This window comes from Coregonus clupeaformis, chromosome 6 (genome assembly GCF_020615455.1).
Source record: "Coregonus clupeaformis isolate EN_2021a chromosome 6, ASM2061545v1, whole genome shotgun sequence".
NCBI classification, from domain to species: domain Eukaryota; kingdom Metazoa; phylum Chordata; class Actinopteri; order Salmoniformes; family Salmonidae; genus Coregonus; species Coregonus clupeaformis.
The window spans coordinates 27378597-27394323 of record NC_059197.1 but is presented as its reverse complement, the minus strand read 5'-3'; positions in this window follow the sequence as shown (position 1 = coordinate 27394323).

Here is a 15727-nt window from a genome sequence, read left to right as displayed (position 1 = left end):
GGGTGACTTTCACTTTTACTTGAGTCTTTTTCTATTAAGGTACCTTTACTTTTACTCAAGTATGACAATTGGGTACTTTTTCCACCACTGAGTATATGCTATTATATTCAGTTCTGTAATGTAAAATAATAATACATCATTATGTGATCTTGCTAGACTGATTCAGCTTTTATCTAACTTTACTAAATGAGCATCATTTTAGCCTAATAATAATAAATAAGTGATGAGTAGGAATATTAGGTGTAAGCAACAGATCTTGACGATAATGGTGGTCACATATTGTTCTGGGTTCCACTGCGGAAGAGGGGGGTCCGTGGAGTTTTATGAACATCAAATCAAATCGTATTGGTCGCGTAGGCCTACACATACAATATTTTGCAGATGTTATCACAGGTGCAGCAAAACACCTATGTTTCTAGCTCCAACAGTGCAGTAATACCTAACAATACACACAAATTCAAAACATTTAAATTAAGAAATATCAGAATGAGCAATTTATATATTAATAGAAAAGGTGTGTACAGCAGTATTTAGTGTCTTCAGAAAGCATTCATACCGCTTGACTCATACCGCTTGACCGCTAGTTTCTAAGCCTGAATTCTGAATGGATAAAATAGTTTTTTTTCACTCACCAATCTACACACAATACCCCATAATGACAAAGTGAAAACATGTATTTCATTTACATAAGTATTCCCATCCCTGAGTCAATACTTTGTAGAAGCACCTTCGGCAGCGATTACAGCTGTGAGTCTTTCTGGGTAAGTCTAAGAGCTTTCCACACCTGGATTGTACAATATTTGCTCATTATTATTTTCTAAATTATTCAAGCTCTGTCAAATTGGTTGTTGTTCATTGCTAGACAACCATTTTCAGGTCTTGCCATAGATTTTCAAGTAGATTTAAGTCAAAACTGTAACTCGGCCACTCAGGAACATTCACTGTCTTCTTGGTAAGCAACTCCAGTGTAGATTTGGCCTTGTGTTTTAGGTTATTGTCCTGCTAATCTCCCAGTGTCTGGTGGAAAGCAGACTGAACCAGGTTTTCCTCTAGGATGTTGCCTGTGCTTAGCTCCATTCCATTTATTTTTTATTCTGAAAAACTCCACAGTCCTTAATGATTAAAAGCATACCCATAACATGGTGCAGCCACCACTATGCTTGAAAATATGGAGAGTTGTACTCAGTAATGTGTTTTATTGGATTTTACCCAATACAGAACAAAAAAGTATTGCTTTGCCACATTTTTAGCAGTATTACTTTAGTGCATTATTGCAAACAGGATGCATGTTTTGGAATATTTTATTCTGTACAGGCTTACTTCTTTTCACTCTGTCATTTGGGTTAGTATTATGTAGTAACTACGATGTTGTTGATTCATCCTCAGTTTTCTCCCATCACAGCCATTAAACTCTAACTGTTTTAAAGTCACCATTGGCCTCATGGAGAAATCCCAGAGCGGTTTTCTTTCTCTCCGGCAACTTAATTAGAAAAGACGCCTGTATCTTTGTAGTGACTGGGTGTATTGATAAACCATCCAACGTGTAATTAATAACTTGCTCAAAAGGGATATTCAATGTCTTTTTTTTTCTTTTTTTTACCCATCTACCAATAGGTGCCCCTCTTTGTGAGGCATTGGAAAGCCTCCCTGGTCTTTGTGGTTGAATCTGTGTCTGAAATTCACTCCTCGACTGATGGACCTTACAGATAATTGTATGTGTGGGGTACAGAGATGAGGTAGTCATTCAAAAATCATGTTAAACACTATTATTGCACACAAACACTTATTGCACACAGAGTGAGTCCATGCAACTTATTATGTGACTTATGCAAATTTTTACTCCTGAATTTATGTAAGCTTGCCATAACAAAAGGGATTGAATACTTAGACAATATATTTCAGCTTGTAAACATTTCGAAAAAGTCAAGGGGTGTTAATACTTTCTGAAGGCTCATCCTGGAGTTTTCTGTCTGTGGCAGTTCTTGTTATGTCAGATTTGGCCCGCTCATAGAGGTCAAGGCTCCTACTGACGGGCCTCTGCACATGCCTACAGTTATTCATAATTCGCGCCACCGCCAAAGAGGGAGAAGAAACCACAATTTACCTACCTATAAGTTGCTATAACTTACATATTTATTTAGTTTGTCATTCATTCATTCTATTTTTACCAGCTCTGTGTATTCTCAAATTGATCACTGCTCAGTGGATATAGCCCTTATAGACAGGTTAGATTTCTGAAGCGACACCTTTGTTCCTGCCCAGAATGTGACATCACAACAATAGTATTCACATAGAGATCCTATTACATTTCTAATTCCTAGTTCTGTGAGTGGCCTATTCATTGCTGGTCCCTCTGAGTTTATTAAGATACAGCTGTTTTCACTCAATAGCTGGTTCAGTTTATTGTTTCAAGCCTAGGCTACTCATTGTCTATTCAAAAGTCCTGGATTATAGAGCCTAAATTACTGCAAATAATCTCTTTATTGTGACAAACGTTTTTTTTTTTTTAGATTAAATAGGGTTTATTTGAACTATTTTAATAGTTCCTTACTCATGATAATTCATTTGTGTGTACTTACCCCTTTAAGATCTTCCCGCGAATCTGCGCAGGAAATATATATTTATTTTTGCTCTGGTAAAATAAGTTCAGTTTTGAAAGATTTGGGCTACAGGCAGCGGTTTTCTGCATTGTAAAGGTGCAACCACGGACACAAAGCCATGCACCGTTTGTTTCAATGCAGAGACTGTGGTACAGCTAAGCATAATCAGACTTGATTGACTGTGTTAATAGCGAAGGAAAATTCTCACAGGCGAAGTAAAATGTGCGCCCCTCAAAGGATACAAATGTAACAACTGCCTGAGAGCACCAGACTTGAAACAATGATATACACTGAGCAGTGGCGACCCGTCATTCAGGGCAGGTGGGGCAGAGTCCCTACATGTGTTATTTCATAGTTTTGATGTCTTCACTATTATTCTACAATGTAGAAAATTGTAAAAAAAAAAATAATAAAAAAAACCTGGAATGAGTAGGTGTGTCCAAACGTTTGACTGGTACTATATATATATATATATATATATATATTAGCACAGTCAATCAAGTCTGATTATGCTTAACTGTACCACAGCCTCTGCCATAGAAACAAACGGTGCATGGCTTTGTGTCCGTATAGTACCACACCATACTAAGTTGACAGCCTTGGGACTACAGATTTGAGTTGATCAGTTATGCTAATTAGGTTCCTCACTAAAATCGGTTTCATTTCAAATTGGGTACAAAGGCACATTTGTTTTGAAAGCATGGTGTAATTTGTACCCAATTTGAAATGAAACCGATTTTAGTGAGGGACATAAATAGCATAACTGATCAACTCAAATCTGTAGTCCCAAGGCTGTCAGTGGGGAGAACAAGTATTTGATACACTGCCGATTTTGCAGGTTTTCCTACTTACAAAGCATGTAGAGGTCTGTAATTTTGATCATAGGTACACTTCAACTGTGAAAGACAGAATCTAAAACAAAAATCCAGAAAATCACATTGTATGATTTTTAAGTAATTAATTTGCATTTTATTGCATGACATAAGTATTTGATACATCAGAAAAGCAGAACTTAATATTTGGTACAGAAACCTTTGTTTGCAATTACAGAGATCATACGTTTCCTGTAGGTCTTGACCAGGTTTGCACACACTGCAGCAGGGATTTTGGCCCACTCCTCCATACAGACCTTCTCCAGATCCTTCAGGTTTCGGGGCTGTCGCTGGGCAATACGGACTTTCAGCTCCCTCCAAAGATTTTCTATTGGGTTCAGGTCTGGAGTCTGGTTAGAGCCACTCCAGGACCTTGAGATGCTTCTTACGGAGCCACTCCTTAGTTGCCCTGGCTGTGTGTTTCGGGTCGTTGTCATGCTGGAAGACCCAGCCACGACCCATCTTCAATGCTCTTACTGAGGGAAGGAGGTTGTTGGCCAAGATCTCGCGATACATGGCCCCATCCATCCTCCCCTCAATACGGTGCAGTCGTCCTGTCCCCTTTGCAGAAAAGCATCCCCAAAGAATGATGTTTCCACTTCCATGCTTCACGGTTGGGATGGTGTTCTTGGGGTTGTACTCATCCTTCTTCTTCCTCCAAACACGGCGAGTGGAGTTTAGACCAAAAAGCTCTGTTTTTGTCTCATCAGACCACATGACCTTCTCCCATTCCTCCTCTGGATCATCCAGATGGTCATTGGCAAACTTCAGACGGGCCTGGACATGCGCTGGCTTGAGCAGGGGGACCTTGCGTGCGCCGCAGGATTTTAATAGATGACGGCGTAGTGTGTTACTAATGGTTTTCTTTGAGACTGTGGTCCCAGCTCTCTTCAGGTCATTGACCAGGTCCTGACGTGTAGTTCTGGGCTGATCCCTCACCTTCCTCATGATCATTGATGCCCCACGAGGTGAGATCTTGCATGGAGCCCCAGACCGAGGGTGATTGACCGTCATCTTGAACTTCTTCCATTTTCTAATAATTGCGCCAACAGTTGTTTCCTTCTCACCAAGCTGCTTGCCTATTGTCCTGTAGCCCATCCCAGCCTTGTGCAGGTCTACAATTTTATCCCTGATGTCCTTACACAGCTCTCTGGTCTTGGCCATTGTGGAGAGGTTGGAGTCTACTTGATTGAGTGTGTGGACAGGTGTCTTTTATACAGGTAACGAGTTCAAACAGGTGCAGTTAATACAGATAATGAGTGGAGAACAGGAGGGCTTCTTAAAGAAAAACTAACAGGTCTGTGAGAGCCTGAATTCTTATTGGTTGGTAGGTGATCAAATACTTATGTCATGCAATAAAATGCAAATTAATTACTTAAAAATCATACAATGTGATTTTCTGGATTTTTGTTTTAGATTCCATTTCTCACAGTTGAAGTGTACCTATGATAAAAATTACAGACCTCTACATGCTTTATAAGTAGGAAAACCTGCAAAATCGGCACTGAATCAAATACTTGTTCTCCCCACTGTATATATATATATATATATACACTGCTCAAAAAAATAAAGGGAACACTTAAACAACACAATGTAACTCCAAGTCAATCACACTTCTGTGAAATCAAACTGTCCACTTAGGAAGCAACACTGATTGACAATACATTTCACATGCTGTTGTGCAAATGGAATAGACAACAGGTGGAAATTATAGGCAATAAGCAAGACACCCCCAATAAAGAAGTGGTTCTGCAGGTGGTGTCCACAGACCACTTCTCAGTTCCTATGCTTCCTGGCTGATGTTTTGGTCACTTTTGAATGCTGGCGGTGCTTTCACTCTAGTGGTAGCATGAGACGGAGTCTACAACCCACACAAGTGGCTCAGGTAGTGCAGCTCATCCAGAATGGCACATCAATGCGAGCTGTGGCAAGAAGGTTTGCTGTGTCTGTCAGCGTAGTGTCCAGAGCATGGAGGCGCTACCAGGTGACAGGCCAGTACATCAGGAGATGTGGAGGAGGCCGTAGGAGGGCAACAACCCAGCAGCAGGACCGCTACCTCCGCCTTTGTGCAAGGAGGAGCAGGAGGAGCACTGCCAGAGCTCTGCAAAGTGACCTCCAGCAGGCCACAAATGTGCATATGTCTGCTCAAACGGTCAGAAACAGACTCCATGAGGGTGGTATGAGGGCCCGACGTCCACAGGTGGGGGTTGTGCTTACAGCCCAACACCGTGCAGGACGTTTGGCATTTGCCAGAGAACACCAAGATTGGCAAATTCGCCACTGGCGCCCTGTGCTCTTCACAGATGAAAGCAGGTTCACACTGAGCACATGTGACAGACGTGACAGAGTCTGGAGACGCCATGGAGAACGTTCTGCTACCTGCAACATCCTCCAGCATGACCGGTTTGGCGGTGGGTCAGTCATGGTGTGGGGTGGCATTTCTTTGGGGGGCCGCACAGCCCTCCATGTGCTCGCCAGAGGTAGCCTGACTGCCATTAGGTACCGAGATGAGATCCTCAGACCCCTTGTGAGACCATATGCTGGTGCAGTTGGCCCTGGGTTCCTCCTAATGCAAGACAATGCTAGACCTCATGTGGCTGGAGTGTGTCAGCAGTTCCTGCAAGAGGAAGGCATTGATGCTATGGACTGGCCCGCCCATTCCCCAGACCTGAATCCAATTGAGCATATCTGGGACATATAAATAAATAAATAAATAAATTGGTCATTTAGCAGACGCTCTTATCCAGAGCGACTTACAGGAGCAATTAGGGTTAAGTGCCTTGCTCAAGGGAACATCGACAGGTTTTTCACCTAGTCGGCTCGGGGATTAGAACCAGCGACCTTTCGGTTACTGGCACAACGCTCTTAACCACTAAGCTACCTGCCGCCCTAACATCATGTCTCGCTCCATCCACCAACGCCACGTTGCACCACAGACTGTCCAGGAGTTGGCGGATGCTTTAGTCCAGGTCTGGGAGGAGATCCCTCAGGAGACCATCCGCCACCTCATCAGGAGCATGCCCAGGTGTTGTAGGGAGGTCATACAGGCACGTGGAGGCCACACACACACTACTGAGCCTAATTTTGACTTGTTTTAAGGACATTACATCAAAGTTGGATCAGCCTGTAGTGTGGTTTTCCACTTAAATTTTAAGGGTGACTCCAAATCCAGACCTCCATGGGTTGATAAATTTGATTTCCATTGATAATTTTTGTGTGATTTTGTTGTCAGCACATTCAACTATGTAAAGAAAAAAGTATTTAATAAGATTATTTCATTCATTCAGATCTAGGATGTGTTGTTTAAGTGTTCCCTTAATTTTTTTGAGCAGTGTGTATATATATATATATATATATATATATATATATATATATATATATATATATACACAGTGGGGGAAAAAAGTATTTAGTCAGCCACCAATTGTGCAAGTTCTCCCACTTAAAAAGATGAGAGAGGCCTGTAATTTTCATCATAGGTACACCTCAACTATGACAGACAAAATGAGGAAAAAAAATCCAGGAAATCACATTGTAGGATTTTTAATGAATTTATTTGCAAATTATGGTGGAAAATAAGTATTTGGTCAATAACAAAAGTTTCTCAATACTTTGTTATATACCCTTTGTTGGCAATGACACAGGTCAAACGTTTTCTGTAAGTCTTCAGAAGGTTTTCACACACTGTTGCTGGTATTTTGGCCCATTCCTCCATGCAGGTCTCCTCTAGAGCAGTGATGTTTTGGGGCTGTCGCTGGGCAACACGGACTTTCAACTCCCTCCAAAGATTTTCTATGGGGTTGAGATCTGGAGACTCCAGGACCTTGAAATGCTTCTTACGAAGCCACTCCTCGTTGCCCGGGCGGTGTGTTTGGGATCATTGTCATGCTGAAAGACCCAGCCACGTTTCATCTTCAATGCCCTTGCTGATGGAAGGAGGTTTTCACTCAAAATCTCACGATACATGGCCCCATTCATTCTTTCCTTTACACGGATCAGTCGTCCTGGTCCCTTTGCAGAAAAAACAGCCCCAAAGTATGATGTTTTCACTCCCATGCTTCACAGTAGGTATGGTGTTCTTTGGATGCAACTCAGCATTCTTTGTCCTCCAAACACGACGAGTTGAGTTTTTACCAAAAAGTTCTATTTTGGTTTCATCTGACCATATGACATTCTCCCAATCCTCTTCTGGATGCACTCTAGCAAACTTCAGACGGGCCTGGACTATGTACTGGCTTAAGCAGGGGGACACGTCTAGCACTGCAGGATTTGAGTCCCCTGGCGGCGTAGTGTGTTACTGATGGTAGGCTTTGTTACTTTGGTCCCAGCTCTCTGCAGGTCATTCACTAGGTCCCCCCCGTGTGGTTCTGGGATTTTTGCTCACCGTTCTTGTGATCATTTTGACCCCACGGGTGAGATCTTGCGTGGAGCCCCAGATCGAGGGAGATTATCAGTGGTCTTGTATGTCTTCCATTTCCTAATAATTGCTCCCACAGTTGATTTCTTCAAACCAAGCTGCTTACCTATTGCAGATTCAGTCTTCCCAGCCTGGTGCAGGTCTACAATTTTGTTTCTGGTGTCCTTTGACAGCTCTTTGGTCTTGGCCATAGTGGAATTTGGAGTGTGACTGTTTGAGGTTGTGGACAGGTGTCTTTTATACTTATAACAAGTTCAAACAGGTGCCATTAATACAGGTAACGAGTGGAGGACAGAGGAGCCTCTTAAAGAAGAAGTTACAGGTCTGTGAGAGCCAGAAATCTTGCTTGTTTGTAGGTGACCAAATACTTATTTTCCACCATAATTTGCAAATAAATTCATTAAAAATCCTACAATGTGATTTTCTGGATTTTCTTTTCTTAATTTGTCTGTCATAGTTGACGTGTACCTATGATGAAAATTACAGGCCTCTCTCATCTTTTTAAGTGGGAGAACTTGCACAATTGGTGGCTGACTAAATACTTTTTTTCCCCACTGTATATATATATATATATATATATATATATATATATATATATATATATATATATATATATATATATATATAAATAAATAAAACGCATACATAAAATATAATTATTTAATTTATTCCTTAACAAGGCACATTTGTTTTCAAAGCATGGTGTAATTTGTACCCAATTTGAAATGAAACCGATTGAGATTATGATCAAGATGTTTCCTGTTAGGATAATGGCCATGGACACAAAAGGAAACTTTATTCCATATGTAGTTTTTTAGTGAGGAACATAATTAGCATAACTGATCAACTCAAATCTGTAGTCCCAAGGCTGTAAACGTAGTACGCTGTAAACACCATACTATGTAAATTGACATAATGATCTCTAACAGTCATGTCTGTTGTATTGACCAAAATGCCAGTTATAGTTGGTTTGTAACTATTAAATATTTCTTACATGCTAAATAGAGGGTTTGCTATATTGTGAACATGTATTATCAAAACTCTCACTGTACAGTACACATCATATGATTTCTCATCAACCATGTGTACCAACTTACATTTCAAGATGAAATTGAGAAGATGAGAAAAGATTAAACAAAATGTTTGTTTGAGAACTAATACTTCATAAAAGTTCAATATAGTAGTAGGAAACCATGATAGTTGATGATTTAAATAGCACAGCTCATCCTAAATCCAGGGAAAATAGGTTTAACTCACATTGCAATATTCCAATAACTTGCATTCAACCTATGTTCAGGAATTTATCATTACTTCAAGTTTGTAAAAAACCACTGGTTTATCTTTGCATTTATGATAATATAACATTGAGCGGTTTCACATGCATGTCCCATCAACATGACCCATGCATTATGTAATTATATACTGTAATTGTGTAGTATGGACTATGTAAGCAGAGCACAGTCCACCTATGTTATTGCATGTAAAATGTTCAGAGCGGATTCTTGATAACCTACACCAAAGATTATGTGGTCCTCTGTAGCTCAATTGGTAGAGCATGGCGCTTGTAACGCTAGGGTAGTGGGTTCGATCCCCGGGACCACCCATGCGTAAAAATTTATGCACACATGACTGGAAGTCGCTTTGGATAAAAGCGTCTGCTAAATGGCATATTATTATTATTATTATTATTAATGGTTTTCCCTTTCATCTGTGCCTACACTGTATAATTCTGCGATCATAAAATCAGTGATGGGGTGACATGAGGGGAAATTGTTTATCTACCTACACCAGTTATTGCATTAACCACTTTAACATGATAGCTTACTAATGATTCCCCTCCCCGATTCTGTCACGTTTGTCTGTCAAAGCATTTGTCCTCATTTTGACTTACAATCAGACATTTCGGTTCAATTGGAGTGGGACATCGCAGTAACTGATGACATAAGTAGGCTATGGCACAGTTTGGCCTCATTCTGGAATGACTGAGCTCTGCATCTGCAGCTTTGCATATATAGTATTTCTGATGAACATCCTTGGGGACCAGAGAGCCAAAGCGGTGCGTATGAGTGATGCCACCAGACATAAGCAGTGGTGGAAAAAGTACCCAATTGTCATACTTGAGTAAAAGTAAAGATACCTTAATAGAAAATGACTCAAGTAAAAATCACCCCGTAAAATACTACTTGAGTAAGTCTAAAAGTATTTGGTTTTAAAATATACTTAAGTATCAAAAGTAAAAATCATTAAATTCCTATACAAAAGTTGATAAAAATACTTTTTTGTGCATATGGAACATTTCTGGGATTTTTATTTCCATAAAACATGGGACCAACACCTTACATGTTGCGTTTATATTTTTGTTCAAATTTGTTTACATCCCTGTTCGTGAGCATTTCTCCTTTGCCTAGATAATCCATCCACCTACCAGGTGTAGCATATCAAGAAGCTGATAAAACAGCATGATCATTACACAGGTGCACCTTATGCTGGGGACAATAAAAGGCCACTCTAAAATGTGCAGTTTTGTCACAACACAATGCCACAGAAGTCTCAAGTTGAGGGAGCGTGCAATTGGCATGCTGACTTCAGGAATGTCCACCAGAGCTGTTGCCAGATAATTGAAAGTTCATTTCTCTACCATAAGCCACCTCCAATGACGTTTTAGAGAATTTGGCAGTATGTCCAACCGGCCTCACAACCGCAGACCACGTGTAAATATGCCAGCCCAGGACCTCCACATCCGGCTTCTTCACCTGCGGGATCGTCTGAGACCAGCCAACCAGACAGCTGATGAAACTGAGGAGTATTTATGTCTGTAATAAAGCCCTTTTGTGTGGATAAACACATTCTGATTGGCTGGGCTGGCTCCCCATGGCTGCGCCCTTACCCAGTCATGTGAAATCCATAGATTAGGGCCTAATTTACTTATTTCAATTGACTGATTTCCTTATATGAACTGTAACTCTGTAAAATTGTTAAAATTGTTGCATGTTGCGTTTATATTTTTGTTCAGTATACATTTACCAAGGATGATCAAATTAACAAGGATTAACAGTGATGAGCTTTTTCAGTGATCATCCAATCTTGGAAGACTGAAAGAGTATGTTTCAATGCTGTATATAGGAATGTCTTATTGGCTAAATGAGTAAAGTCTCGAGAGTGAGACCAAACATTCCAAGCTGATAGAACGTAGTTCAAGGGTAGGTGAAGAAAGGTTCACAGAAGGTGACCACCACTGACTTGGCTCGAAAGGGAAGATGAGGACCACACAATTATGGATACATGGAGAATGGAGACATACAAACACATCTCAGGAAATTCCCTATAATACTGGCAAAGACAGCTAGAGTTCCGCTTTTAAAACAGCCTCATTCCCCAATTTCAGTGTACAGAGCTGGAGGGTATGTTCAATATTATGAGTGAATGGATTACTTTTGTAGTGGGAATTTCCTGTACTGAAATTAGCTGATTTAACCAATTATTGACAGCTAGAGATATTAAAAAATAATAATAAACCCGCTCTAAAAACACATACTCTATCAACTGAGTTGGTTAACAACTTCCAGATTGTAATAAGATATTATAAACAGAATATTCACAGTTCAGTGTACTGTACTGCAGGGAAAATAACAGTAAACCTACATTTACGTGATCATGCCAGAGAAGCCATCCACTGGGCACAGACGTCAGTTCAACATACATTTTTGTCAACTAACGTCAATTCAAAGTGAAATAAACATTTAGGATAAAAGTTGAGTAAAAAAAAGAGACAGAAAATCACCAAATTCCTTTATGTTGATGACTTTTTGCAAATCCAATAAGTTTTCCACGTTGATTCAATGTCATCAGAAGGAATAATGTAAAACGTTTCTTGAAATTAAATGGAAACATTGATTCAACCAGTTTGTGCCCAGTGAGCGGGTTTATAGGATATTGTCACAGGTGTTGTTAAACCTGAGACAAAGTCAAACGCAATCAGACACAACAAACCTTATGCCAAATCAATATGCCCAACTTAGAGTTAGTTAATAACCACAACCTTAGCCAATGTGTCAGGTGCATCCACGTTTGGATGTTTGAGTAGCCTAGTACAAACTATTGTCCTCAGTATCACCTTTATATGACCCATCTTTATGAGATGGTACAATGTCAATTTCAGTTAAGTTATTGCCTGGTTAGTCTGATAAGGTTCCAGGCATCCCATAATGTAACTTTTTTGTAATGGACTGAATTACTTTTAAATTACTTTTAGTTTGTTACCAAATAAAGTGAAACCACAAGTATTTTGTTAATCTCCACCTTTTCATACATCTGTCCAGTGAGGATGTGTTTGAGCTGTAACATGACATGTAATAATGATGCAAGCTTAACAGCAGCTGTGTGACCTGCTTCCTGGGGTCATCTGAGGGACACGTTCAGGTGATGCACTGTTCAGGGGTCAGTTATCATACAATCGCAGTTCTTGTTTTTGTAAGTTAACATTTACAGTTCATGACTGTAAACGTACCCTAGTCTCGAACTTCAGCACTGTGCAATTGAGGTCAACTGTTAAAAACACCCTGGCACATATTACACCAATCTCTTTGGTATTACTCTTGCCTTGACAATGTTTCAAATGGTTACATACAGTAAATTGTTCTGCAAAATATGGCCACTCCAATATTTAATAACACTGTACTGAAAAATATAATAAAAGTGTATTATAATAAAGATAACAAATATTTGATAGAATAAGGATAGGATCAACTTCAATGTCCCTGAAGCATCTTAGAAAATTGGATGAAACCTAAAAGGTGAGGAACATGACCTCCGAGATGGATATCAGTTCACATAAAGCATGCATAATCAAAATAAAAAAAACTCCACATTAATTGTCTGGAAATTCTAAGCAATATCTCTGAAAATCCCCTGACACAAATAGCTGTTGTTTTATTAATAAAACAGCCTAAGGATACAGAGCTGGAGCATGTCATATTATCACTAGATGGTTTGTTCTGTTGTACTTTCCTGGTCTAGAGACACTAATAAATGAGGTCTGCTGTTTGTTCGTGGTCCTTTCCTGCAGTCTCCTGGCCTCATGGGTGGAATGTTATTAATAAACATTATTTTCTAAACACTTTTTTTTTTTTATCAACCCGTAGCGGGTTGATAGCGACAATTGATAACCTTTCAGACAAAAATGTGCTGCATCAGAAGTATCTGTACCTTTTCAGACAGTAGAATTCTGCTCCTGCATAGAATGTTCAGTATTGTTTCCCCTGACAACAAACATTGCTGATTGATGTTCTGTTGTGTTGTTTTTTTATGGTAGGGTAGATAGATGTGTTGTTTTCTTTCTACTAAATGTATTGGTACGCCATAAATGTTATAAATTGATTTGCATTTTAAATGAGGGAAATAAGTATTTGACCACCTCTCAATCAGAAAGATTTCTGGCTCCCAGGTGTCTTTTATACAGGTAACGAGCTGAGATTAGGAGCACACTCTTAAAGGGAGTGCTCCTAATCTCAATTTGTTACCTGTATAAAAGACACCTGTCCACAGAAGCAATCATTCAAATCAGATTACAAACTCTCCACCATGGCCAAAGAGCTCTCCAAGGATGTCAGGGACAAGATTGTAGACCTACACAAGGCTGGAATGGGCTACAAGACCATCGCCAAGCAGCTTGGTGAGAATGTGACAACAGTTGGTGCGATTATTTGCAAATGGAAGAAACACAAAATAACTGTCAATCTCCCTCGCCCTGGGGCTCCATGCAAGATCTCACCTCGTGGAGTTGCAATGATCATGAGAACGGTGAGGAATCAGCCCAGAACTACACGGGAGGATCTTGTCAATGATCTCAAGGCAGCTGGGACCATAGTCACCATGAAAACAATTGGTAACACACTACGCCGTGAAGGACTGAAATCCTGCAGCGCCCGTAAGGTCCCCCTGCTCAAGAAAGCACATATACAGGCCCGTCTGAACTTTGCCAATGAACATCTGAATGATTCAGAGGAGAACTGGGTGAAAGTGTTGTGGTCAGATGAGACCAAAATGGAGCTCTTTGGCATCAACTCAACTCGCCGTGTTTGGAGGAGGAGGAATGCTGCCTATGACCCCAAGAACACCATCCCCACCGTCAAACATGGAGGTGGAAACATTATGCTTTGGGGGTGTTTTTCTGCTAAGGGGACAGGACAACTTCACCGCATCAAAGGGACGATGGACGGGGCCATGTACCGTCAAATCTTGGTTGAGAACCTCCTTCCCTCAGCCAGGGCATTGAAAATAGGTTGTGGATGGGTATTCCATCAAGAAGAAGCACATTAAGGTCCTGGAGTGGCCTAGCCAGTCTCCAGACCTTAATCCCATAGAAAATCTGTGGAGGGAGCTGAAGGTTCGAGTTGCCAAACGTCAGCCTCAAAACCTTAATGACTTGGAGAAGATCTGCAAAGAGGAGTGGGACAAAATCCCTCCTGAGATGTGTGCAAACCTGGTGGCCAACTATAAGAAACGTCTGACCTCTATGATTGCCAACAAGGGTTTTGCCACCAAGTACTAAGTCATGTTTTGCAGAGGGGTCAAATACTTATTTCCCTCATTAAAATGCAAATCAATTTATAACATTTATGACATGCGTTTTTCTGGATTTCGTTGTTGTTATTCTGTCTCTCACTGTTCAAATAAATCTACCATTAAAATTAAAGACTGATCATTTCTTTATCAGTGGGCAAAAGTACAAAATCAGCAGGGGATCAAATACTTTTTTCCCTCACTGTATGTACCCTTTCAGACAAACATACCATAGCCGAGGTGCTTTCAAGGCGCCACATTCCATGTCTGAAAGGGGTACATTTTTTGTTACATTTCAGTCTTCTATGATGTACAGTTGAAGTCGGAAGTTTACATACACTTAGGTTGGACTCATTAAAACTTGTTTTTCAACCACTCCACAAATTTCTTGTTAACAAACTATAGTTTTGGCAAGTCGGTTAGGACATCTACTTTATGCATGACACAAGTAATTTTTCCAACAATTGTTTACAGACAGATTATTTCACTTACAATTTCAGTGGGTCAGAAGTTTACATTCACTAAGTTGACTGTGCCTTTAAACAGCTTGGAAAATTCCAGAAAATAATGTCATGGCTTTAGAAGCTTCTGATAGGCTAATTGACATCATTTGAGTCAATTGGAGGTGTACCTATGGATGTATTTCAAAGCCTACCTTCAAACTCAGTGCCTCTTTGCTTGACATCATGGGAAGATCAAAAGAAATTAGCCAAGACCTCAAAATAAAATTGTAGACCTCCACAAGTCTGGTTCATCCTTGGGAGCAATTTCCAAACGCCTGAAGGTACCACGTTCATCTGTACAAACAATAGTACGCAAGTATAAAAACCATGGGACCACGCAGCCGTCATACCACTCAGGAAGGGGACGCGTTCTGTCTCCTAGAGATGAACGTACTTTGGTGCAAAAAGTGCAACTCAATCCCAGAACAATAGCAAAGGACCTTGTGAAGATGCTGGAGGAAACAGGTACAAAAGTATCTATATCCACAGTATAACGAGTCCTAAATCGACATAACCTGAAAGGCCGCTCAGCAAGGAAGAAGCCACTGCTCCAAAACTGCCATAAAAAAGCCAGACTACGGTTTGCAACTACACATGGGGACAACGATCGTACTTTTTGGAGAAATGTCCTCTGGTCTGATGAAACAAAAATAGAACTGTTTGGCCATATGACCATCGTTATGTTTGGAGGAAAAAGGGGGGCTTGCAAGCCGAAGAACACCATCCCAACTGTGAAGCACGGGGTGGCAGCATCATGCTGTGGGGGTGCTTTGC